At 37.3% G+C, this 11,772-nt stretch overlaps 1 protein-coding gene across 1 annotated transcript in view; it reads right to left on the bottom strand.

The window, feature by feature from the left end:
* The window catches only part of LOC137298352 (uncharacterized), a 37,541-nt gene extending 37,424 nt beyond the window's left edge, over window positions 1–117 (bottom strand). The window contains exon 1 of the mRNA XM_067830572.1: window positions 41–117. The gene's annotated coding sequence lies outside the window, so the exon portion shown is untranslated. The remainder of the gene's footprint in view (window positions 1–40) is intronic.
* Window positions 118–11,772: the final 11,655 nt, after the last annotated feature.

Here is an 11,772-nt window from a genome sequence, read left to right as displayed (position 1 = left end):
GAAATAAGAAAAGGTCTCAAGCGAAAGGAGCCTTCCTCACCTTTGCGTCCTGTCTTCTTACTGGTCCTCCGCAAGTCGCTAGATCTACCTACCAGGTAAAGCTATAAGATGGCAGATAAGAGCGTGGGATATCGATGGCATCCAGTCACAGGGAGTCCACTGTCATATGATCGCCTCTCGGTTGCAATCAATAGAACTTTCAAGTTACCCTTTTCAGTGTCCAAATACATTCAGGAAAACCGGTCAATACTTAAGTCACTGTTTCCATTTGGGCTGATCATCTCTTACGTGGTGAAGGGCTCTCATCAGGAACCTTTGCATGGCCACACTGTTTCTGTACGATTATCTCAATTAAGAATGTCAAGACGGATTTGTCATTGATATAATTATACGCAGTCACTTTTTTCCTACTATTTGGTATGTTCCAGACTATCCAATGGATTTAACCGTAGTTTGATTGGTTTAGGACATGCGATTTTGTACCAAATAGTGTTCTTGAGGCATTCGGATAGTCTTGGTCATTTCCGTCGGGTACTGATTTCCGAACTAACTCCCAAGATAGCTTTTAGACAAGGAATAGGTGTACTTGGTGGTGTCTCTAGCTCATTAGATTCAAGGGTTAATCATTGTTTAATGAGACACTGCTGGAAAAAACATATTACTCTCTGGCTGTTAGGCCCAACGGTGTTTTCGGGAACATATAGTAGTGTACTTGCATTAGTTTACGATTGAGGTAAATTCTACTGACTGAGTGTAAACTTTGCTAACAAGGTTAAATGAAATGTCATTGTCATTACACAGCAACTGCTTCATATCACATTCTTTCGTAAAACACATTATTTAACTGACAATGGTGTGTCGTTCATTTAGGCAAAAGGGCCTTTCAGGTTATCAGCCAGTAGCTATTTCATTAGACCCTGAAATTGAAACCTAGCTTACGGTGTAGCTATATACCGTGAGGACTCAGAAGGTTTGCATTCGCTCTACCTACAGTTGCAGAATGCAATAAGTCGTAGCCAGTCATTTATTAATAGTGAACATGTGTATGAAATCGACATGGAGTTTAGAAAGTGGCCAAGTTTAAGGTATATTAGATCTATTATTACACTTTCTCAGTAAAGGACATATGTTAGTTAGGGTTAATCATGATGGTTCATGCTTTTGTTCGATTATATTGCTCACAAATATCTTTCTTTCAATGTTGTCTACTGAGATCGTGCCCAGACCAGAATGAGTAAGTTTAGTTTTACGCCACAGTCAGCAATATTGAAGCTGTAGTAAACAATCCAGTGCTCAACAGCATGAGTATCGTGCTTCGAAACTGGGATACGATGACATGTTTCAGCGAAAACAAGTCTGACCATCCCATATATTTAACTAGGTGTCTCCACTGGGGAACATTTTTTGTTTACTACTAACAAATGTTTACTACTGTTTACTAACAAATGACAAATAATCATTACAACGTGAACGAGTGCACAATAATTTGCAGTCATAACAACTATTCCTATGAATACAGACTAGTTACGATTCTGGTTGGAACTGGTCTTCAGTAACCCAACGAGATCTGGTGGTCAAGCTCGTTGACTTGGTTTTCGTATCCCAGTTGCGTATCTCGTTGCGGTTGACACAGTTTTTCGTATCCTAATTCCGTAGATCGATGCTGTTAATCACTGGATTGTCCGGTCCAGATTCGATAGTTTATAGACCGCTGCAGTATAGCTGGGACATTGCTGAGTGCGGTGTAAAACTAGACTCACTGATTCACTTCTTCACATCTGAGAACGTTAGGGCATATGATCTGACAGTCTTAAAGTAATATTTCAGTTGCCACTGCAATTTATGGGAAGCTGATCATGAATACGACATTTTGGTTCGTCTTTGGAAAATTTATGAATAATATTTTTCTAGAACACATTTCTACACCTGAACAGCCTTGACGAAATTATGGTCCTATTGGAATTGGAATCTGTGGTTCTAGAGGGTTGCGATATTGGTTAGATACTGGTGAGTACGGCATAAAAAAACACCTCACTCACATACCCATTTGAATAAAAACCAGTTCTTGGAAAATTAGATGAAACATCGATAGGGAGCGAGTGGTTTTTAATTCAGTCTGAACAAAATTTCAGCTAAATTGCAACATGTCATCTTAACATGCGAGGAAAGTCCAAGGCGTACTCAGACGTTTAGCCAAGGTTTTCATTTTGATGAAATACAAGAGTTTGGGACCGACAAACCTAGATTCTGAAATTCGAACCACAGCTACGGGTTTCTGTACGTCTTAGTGGCGCAAGATTTGTTAGGACTTAGTAACAAAATCAGACAAGCATTTGGTTACCGTCAACCAGACAAGAGGTCATCGTAGCTTTATCAACGATGGTCTTCGGTGCTGTATCTGTGTTGTTCATCTTGAAGACGGTATAACACCGTGCTTACTTACCAGTCTTTGCGGATTAAAGGTTGAAACTGTCTTCTGTGGATACGTCAGACAGAGTTTCTATTCCAAACTACACAACATATCACGTATCGATTTACTAAAAACATAACACTTCATTTTTCAGACATGACTCAATCATGTTTCTTTTGTTGTAATTTCGTATAGTTCTACATTTCAATATATTCATATAAGTGACATTTAAGTTTGATAGATAGATATAGGGTGGCTTAAAGATGAATTCCATACACAAAAGCCTTCGCTGGGATAAGATGTCGCAGGAACTTGGTTTACGGCAAATGTGTCTGTGTTTCTAAGGCAAAATGTATTGAAGACGATGGTTCAAATTGAGTTCGTCAAAACATAGAGAGTTTCTTGTAGTTAGCTAGGTAATACAGAACAAAGTCTTATATGACATTGTAATGTATTACTTTAAAGTTGTTTCTGTACAGTTCAGTACAAAATCATAACATTATGCTCAAAGAGTAATTAGGTACATGTATCGCTTAAAAATAATATCCTATATAACAAGTGGAGGATCAAGTTACTATTTTGAGTCGTGTGTCAAACCTTCTAGAACTATAGACTAATCAAGAGTTGAACATTTCATTTTCAGACTGTTTAAGTGCAAAAGGTCAATCATCTATCGTCTCTTCTTTATTAATACCAGGGATGTTACACGCACTATTGCTGCCGAGTGAATATATATTTTAACTGTCTTTACATTTTGATCTTTCTACCGCAGCGGTCCTATATTCTGTCATTGTAAATGTATCTCCGCTCTATCGTTTACTGATTTTTCTTTACTTTGTAAGAATTCGAAAACCTAGTTAACTTTTTTAAACAAATTAGTTTGTAAGATTTCCGAACTGAAAACATCTATGAAAAGTCTTGGTAAAGGACATGTAGACAACAAGTATGCATTCACATGGGCAAAACATCCCCTTCTTGTCTATCGTTTCTTCCGGCATATGACTTAGAATGACCCATCGTCTTCAACTGATTTACAATCCTGTAGCTGTAGCAGATTGTGTCATCCCTTTAATAGTTAGATCTCTACTCACAGAGGGTCAAAACATAAAAGTCTCCACCAGCCTGTTTGAAAAGTGGGATTGACTTCAGTCAACTTTCTCTTTTGCTGTCGAGCAATATCTGGTTCTGCAACTGCAGTCTTAATTTTTCATTTTACATCTTCTCGGGTAATCTCGTACATGTTCTGTATACTAAGCTTAAGGGGCAGTGGGGTAGTCTAGTGTGGTTAAAGCATTCGCTCGTTACACCGAAAGCCCGGGTTCGATTTTCCACATGGGTACAATGTATGAAGTCCATTTCTGCTGTTCCCCGCAGTGACATTGCTGGAATATTGCTAAAAGCAGCATTAAACCAAACTCACTCACTCACTGTTTACACAAAGGATACAACATTAATGTTCTCACTGAAGCTTTCAAAACATTTCTGTGTTAAGACATTTCAAAATTTGACATATCGTTGACAAACAGCATGGCCAATTGCCCATTTGGCTTGAGTCTTACGTCCTTGTGTCTACTCAGTTAATTACATGACTTGATTGCTCTCGGTTTATGTCGTGTTCAGTGGGCAGGATAAACACCTGGTGTCATCATGATCTGTAGGTGATTCATGGATATCTACCGATAGTATAGTCCGAATCGTTTTTGGAGATTTCTTATGGATACATTAAGAGTTTTTCTTCCGTTGCTATTTGCTGATTTCAAACTGACTCTTTTCGCATTTAGATTTCTCCATTGAGGTTATTCTCATAATTTGATAATCGAAACGTAACAAGCTACAGTGCATTCCATCACCATATCAAATTTTAAAACTCAAAATACCACAGAAATTCTGAAAGTGATTATTTTGTGTTTCAAAACCAATTCCGGGAGAGAATATTCTTGGCTTCGATTTGTAACCACTTTATGGTAAGCGCTTGCTAAAAACTTCAAAGACCTTTGAAAACACCATCATCTGCAACGAAAATAACTGCTACATATCCTCAAAGAATCGCACAAAAGACACTACGCGTGGTTATTTCTCTACGGTAAATGATAATACAACATGGTGTTCCTAACCATTTAGGTCGTTTGATAACGTTTGGTGGCATGTTATTGATTGTAAGATGTTTGTTGGCTTTTCCCGTCCCACTTGACACATGAATAACACAGCATGTTTACAGATCATCGAAATAACGAGGCGAAAATTGAAATGAAAACCTTTGCCCTCCACCCGTTGGATCAATGAACGCCCTTTGCTTAGTTATTAAACATGGGCAACACATCCTTCACGCCGAGGCGACGAATTACACTGATGTGTTTGAATATTAGTTTAATTATTGATAGAAATACGTGCTAAAGGCGTGATTAGAACGTGTTAGATGGCACTATAAATTCGAGCCTCCTTTGTCTCGGTATTAGTCCTTCGTGTATTAATAAATAATGTGATTAAAGTGAAATCATAGAACGCACCCACCACGTGTACTTACTGGAGATATGGCATAGATTCATGTGCTTATACATTTAAGCACCTTGTTTGTTTCTAACGAATATGTTTGTTGGAACAATCTATCACCGGAACCTATCTTGCAGATTGTAGGACTGAAAAAAGTTCACAGTACAATGAACCACGCAAGCAAATTGCAATGGACGTATAACGCAAAACAATGACGGCAATTGTATGAAAGTATCACTGAAAATGTGACGAAAAAGTGTTTTCTTAATTGTGATGAACTTAAAATTTTTTTTTGTCTAATTTCGGGGTCAGAAATAATTAATAAAATTGGCACTTTGGCGTTTCCGCCCTTCCTTTACCAATGCACCGACGGATCTGCTCAAACACTCACTTCTTTTAACCGAAAATGCAATATATGATATTACACGTAAGACATATGCCATACGTTTCAGCTTTATGCGGATTAAATTCATATTCTTTAGAAATGATGGAATAACGTTTCTATTAGCTCAAGTCTTTCAATTAGAAAGGAACTCTTTAATTTCCATTATGTACGATCGTATTGAGAAACATTGGAACGATGAATATGTTCATCTGCCGTGTTATGTTTACATATCATTACCTCTTCTTGTTTATTATGATACGAATTAGGGTTTTTTTTGCAAAAATCAAACACTTCAGAATAACTGACACTTATCTTTGTTATCTCCATTGAAAGAGTAACATCGGGATTACTACCTTTAAGATTATAATGTGACTTTATCTCGAGGTCAATAATGTTAGATACTCGAAGAGGGCGGAAAGTGCTTGCGTGACCCTAAAGAAACGTGAGATCATCAAGTGGACCCTTTCCGTGTGAGATCCAAATCGGATTTTTTATCTGCTCGTGTCATGATGATTAAGCATAGTTTCCTTTCAGTCAAAACAAACTTTACAAACGTCTAGCGTTGATTAGTGATGTGAGCTGCTCTCATGTAAAGTCTTTATGTGAAGTGCATTGAATCGTTTCGCGGTGCAACACGCCATCGATGGGTTTTCTCAGAACGGTTCTCTGTGACCTCAATGACTTTAAGATCCAACTTTAAGACAGCCATAACTTGATAGTGTTGGACGTATAAAACGATGTGGTCAAATATTTTACAACATAAATAATTGGTCTGTGTGGTTTATTCTCGAGTGTGTACAGTTTGAGATTTTTTTGACAATTTATACGAAGGGCACCATGTGGATGCATTCATGTGTCTGTATTTAATCAATCAGTGTTTCATACATTTGTCAATATGCTAAATGGGCATATGACATATATTTAGTAAGTTGGACAGTGAATTTGCTACATTTTTCAAGTAGTATATTGGATGCATGTGCTAAGCCTGTACATGTCATGCTTTTGTTACATTTGTACATCTATATTCGTTAAACTGGTGAAGACGATACATTTGTTAACACGTGCATGTGACACATTATTTTGTTAACTGGTACATGTGATGCGTATGTTAACTGGTACATTTGATACATTTGTTAACAAGTACATTTGATACATTTGTCAACACATACACGTGATACATTTGTTAACGCGTACGTGTGATACATATGTTTGCTCGTACATGATAACACGAACTTGTCATACTTTTGTTATCACGAACTTGTCATACATTTGCTAACACGAACATGTCTTACATTTGTTAACTGTTACATGTGATACATTTGTTAACTGTTACATGTCATACACGCATTAGCACGAACATGTCATACATTTGTTAACACGAACATGTCATACATTTGTTAACTGTTACATGTCATACATTTGTTAACTGTTACATGTGATACACGCATTAACACGAACATGTCATACATTTAACACGAACATGTCATACATTTGTTAACTGTTACATGTGATACACGCATTAACACGAACATGTCATACATTTAACACGAACATGCCATACATTTCTTTTAACTCATTACACATTTGTTAACTCATACATGATATTCGTTTGTAAACTGGCACATGTGAGGTATTCGTGAAATTCTTCGCGTAATACATTTGTTCAATCTGTACATGTAGTCTAGACGTTATATTATTACATGTGACACATTTGTATAGTTAGTATATGATGCATTTGTAAATTCAAACACATTCTCATATAGATGGGTTATCATACATCGAATGATTCACGCAGTGATTAACCCAATATGCACAAAGTTTCATTGTTAAAACAGAGTATTTACAAATTGATATAACATTAGATATCGCGTTTAGATTGCGAAAGCGTCGGGACGCTAATGTACTTGAATGCTATGATTACACGATGGCCTAATTGATTGATTTGAATGTGAACTCAAACGTAAACGCTGTCTCACTACTTTGTGGTGTGATTAATAAATATGCCGGTTAAAGAGCATGCTTTTAGTCGTTTATAATGCACAATATTTCATATACAATGTTCTATAGTATGCCAATTCTTGATTCTCAACTCCTATAGTCCGATCATTAGTGAATGTGTCATTGCATATTTTGTTTTAAACATATAAAATGAAAAATATCATCATCTCTTGGAATGCTATATATTCTTAAGCGAATACAAGTACAACTCTCATTGGTCTGGCTGATGGAGCGTCTTCTAGGGTTTCTCGGTCTTCTCATCATACTAAAATAATGTTAAAAGATGTTTGCGGCGCTTAGCTTTCGGTATTAAGGAAATAGTACGGAATGTACTGTCCCTCACCATTGTGTTCACGTTAGACATCTGTATCACAGTTGGATGGCACACTATAACATAATGCAACTAGCAGTAGTGCAGGCCTGTATCTAAAGCCACAAGTATCTAAAGACACAAATACATGGGCTAGCAGGTTACTGCACACTATTTTTCCTCGCCTCGCTTCGCCTCGCCTCAATTTATCTACAATCCACCAATCAAAATCGTCAAAATCGAAAATCGACAACCGACTCAGCTGTTGATAAATGAGTCATGTAGATATGTAAAATGACTACGAGTTGTATCTGCAGCTATACATTATGACTCTGGTGTGAGATACAGATATGTAGTATTAAACAAATAACCAACAAGTCGTAGGTACAAAAATATTGAAAAGGTGCTAATTTACGTTCAGTCAATGTTCTGAGTGGTTGTAGTGAAGGTATAGTCGTTAAATCTGCATATTGTCACATTTCCTTGTAGTAATCAATCCGATTGATGTGGATGGTCCTTGCAATAAATTGTCCAAGTGATATCCATAAAATCAGCACGATGTCACAACTCGGGAGGTTTTGCATCAAATCTAATGAGGCAGGATTAGCTTGTATCCGCCTCTGCATTTGAATCTTAACCCACACAGGAGAAAACTGCGCAGCAGTTATCATGGTGTGCATGATAATATCAATATTAAAAAACAATATCAATATGAATCTACACCTGGGCAATGAACGAATGGATAGTCAATCGTTAATACTTTCGTCATTTAGATATGACTAAAACTGGACATTGTTGTCGTCCACATTTACAATGCTCCGTCCACAAGAAGCGCCATAGGGTTTATGACCAGAAGCTGTTTGGCCAGGGCTGCTACACCCAAAGTCTTAGTAAGGCTTTCAAAAAAAGTTTATATCGGACACGTGGATGATATACCATAGTTACCATAGTCCATTCCAAAGTAATATGAAAACTGCTGAAAGTTGTATCTGTTTATGAATGACTACTAAATATGAATGTCAGAAGAGGATCTATATTTGGCAGTGATTACGTAAGGCACTCCACTTCATATTGCTAGGACTCAATGGTAGGATTGTGGGCTGAAATACCCCTTTTCGCCGTCTTTCTTCATTTATTTGGCGTCAAAGAGCTTAGAATCTAAAATTAATGGTGAATGTTGTTGTAAGACTCTCCGATTAGAATGAATATACCTGTTAAAGTTTGAAATGTGAGACAAATTCAAAGTCAGCCTTCTTCGATTTTCTCTAGTCTCAAAATAAACGGTGGCAGATGTTTCCTTAAGCGATCTTCCCCCTCGCTTTGACTCCCTATGTGGGTACGATGGTTCAAACCCTCTGTCTGTGCTCTGACCCATTCCCAATGCTGAATATTAATGTTGTTTACAACAGGAATATGTGCGGAACAGTTGTTGTATGCCCCGCAATGTGTTTTGTTATAGAAAACAAATGTTGAGGTGTTTAATCGTGTCTTATGTGTGTTCATGTCATGAAAATGGTCAAATACCTCGACGCATCCTTGGTCATGATTTCGCCAACATGGTTTACAAGCGGTAACAACTCCATCCATATTCTGGACATAGTATTCTGTCAAATCTGCGCAGATGTCATTGCTCGTTTAACTTGTTTTCTATTGTAAATCCGATACAACTGTAAAAGCTCAAAATGAATAGAAAATGGAGCTTACAAGACCTTGTACAAACATTGCGACAATTTTAGTGTGCGCGAACAGCAGTTTAACAAGAGTCCCGGAACTCGAATGTGAATCGAAATTCGCTATATCACATGTATATCCAAGATTCTACCGAAGCGACCTCATGCATGTCTAATTACAGAAGTCTTTATGTATTCCTCCTGATTAATAAGCGCGTTAATGTTTCTGCCACCGGGTAACCAGGCGGATAGGTTGTCAAGGAAACAAATAACTTCATTCATTTATTGACGTGATGTATTCAAGAATCACGCCAAATCAGTCTCAGGGCTATTTGAATACATTGAGGAATAACATTAATGTACAATGTCGGAAACAGACACGAGAAGGCAATCAAAGTCTTAATGCACAAACTGTACATTTAATCATTCAATATCTAAACATAGTTCTACAGTCAACTTTGTCAAGTGATGAGATAGGGGCCCTTATTCTAGCCTCAAGAATTGTTAAATTTGATTGTGTAAGAATTGGCTTAAAACGTTCGTAAGGCTACGAGAGTGTCTATTTCACAAAGCAATTTTAGCGCTTCGACTGTCGAAATGTCGAAATATCGTATTCGAGATACGATATACGTAGCGCCATGATCGTTTTGTGAAAAGTCGCCCTGATGTAGATCCAGAAACTGTCACTAAGACTAAGTCACAATGAAATAAAAGTCTCTGTTCATTAATATTCTAATAACAGTTCATTATGAAAGTCAGATGTAAGTGAAAACGTCAGGAAATAGAGCATTTCGCAAGCGTTATATATGTGAGTGAATGCCGCAAATCATTACGTGTAAACGACCAGTAGGGAGCCAATTTAGTCGACAAGCCGTAAAATTCCTCTTTCCAGCCTATGATGATTTGGATCGTGTAACCTCAAAACGGGATCTTCTTTCATGCCAAATTTCAATGGACTTTATAAGGTGAAATAACGGTGACGCTTTTAGAAACACTGAAACAACAGGTTTCAGGAACATTTTAGTAGAAGATCTAGCGTTTCCTGCTATACTTTTAAGCGCCGCTTTTCATAATTTCCACTAAAACAAACTGTTTGTTGCCATAAAACTGACAGAGCAGAGCAGTCTCACCTTTTCCTAAGCGCCTTGTATTAAGACGTCTTTCTGGTGATTAATAAGGGTCCGTGATTAGGATTGTATATGATTGTATAATTGACAACCTTTAGATGGGATTTCTCTTGGCAGTGGTAAGTGTTATGTAAGCAAAATATGACAAAAAATCATTATCATAATAGCAATGAATTAATAGTGGACATAGATATTTATATATAATCCAATTTTATTAAGCACATGATTGTTAGCACTAAGTTTCTTTCGGTTCGTTTCTTTGATATGTTCCTCGCATATTTAATCATTGTATACATTGTATAGATGTTAGAAATGGACGTTATATTTATTCTGTATTATTCTTTTGAGTTCAATTTGAGGTTAGTCAAAATTGCTCCATGTAAACGTCTAGAAATAGTGATCAATAGTGAAATAGTTAAAGAAATGGTGAAAGGTTTCAGGCATGACACATTAATTAAATTTTAAGTAATTAAATCTAATCACTTCAAAACTTAAAACTGCCACCGCTTTGTTAACTATTGTCATGACAGAAGGGCTGGTGTTGAGTGGGGGGTGTTAAAATTCTTAAAATAAAAACATTTTAAGTATTAAATGTACATGGCACTTGGGCTGTCAAACTTTCAACTCAGTATCTCATAATGTGTCGACAGAAGCATTGATTTTTCATTTTAGCATCAGCATCAGTTTTGAAAGAGGAAAAAGCTACTTTATACCTAATGCTGGTTTATGTCCTAACGTTGTCATGACGAAAGTAATAATAATTTTCGCCCTACCTGACAAATCCTGTCGCTCTGCCTCTCAAGTTAATGCTGACTATGTACCAAACACAGAGAACTATATAGCCTTCAGCGTAATGCACAATGACTTCTGGCAAAACAAGGGGAAGTGAGCGTTTCCTTACTCGATTTACACTTCAAATGCACACTCAATACATCTAACAAAGCGTGAAACTTAATATTGAAAGCATAGAGACTTAACTCCTGGCCTAAAGGGATATGATTTTACGCCAGTGCGTCCGCAGTCGTGCGACAAACAATTGCAACAGGGCACATTCTTAATTTCACATTGAACCAGGATCACTGGTGTTGACACGGCCCAAACGGCGTGGGACTTCTCCCAGGTCCGTAAGTGATAGGGGCTGTAGAAGAGGTCCGTGTGGGATGGATTTACAACTGTAGAGAGGCAATTACAAACCGAAACACACAATCACACCCAGACAGTGGCCACAATGTATTGATATTCGCCAGCCAGAAATGTAGGTGGAGAATATACTGTTTAAGACGGGTTGTGACAATATTATTCGCATTGCACTTAGAAATTGTCACAATTGTTGCATTGTTGCATTGATTGTGGAATACCTGTTCGCCTATTTTACTGGGAGG

Source organism: Haliotis asinina, chromosome 10, assembly GCF_037392515.1.
Source record: "Haliotis asinina isolate JCU_RB_2024 chromosome 10, JCU_Hal_asi_v2, whole genome shotgun sequence".
NCBI lineage: Eukaryota > Metazoa > Mollusca > Gastropoda > Lepetellida > Haliotidae > Haliotis > Haliotis asinina.
This window is presented reverse-complemented; position numbering and strand designations above follow the sequence as displayed.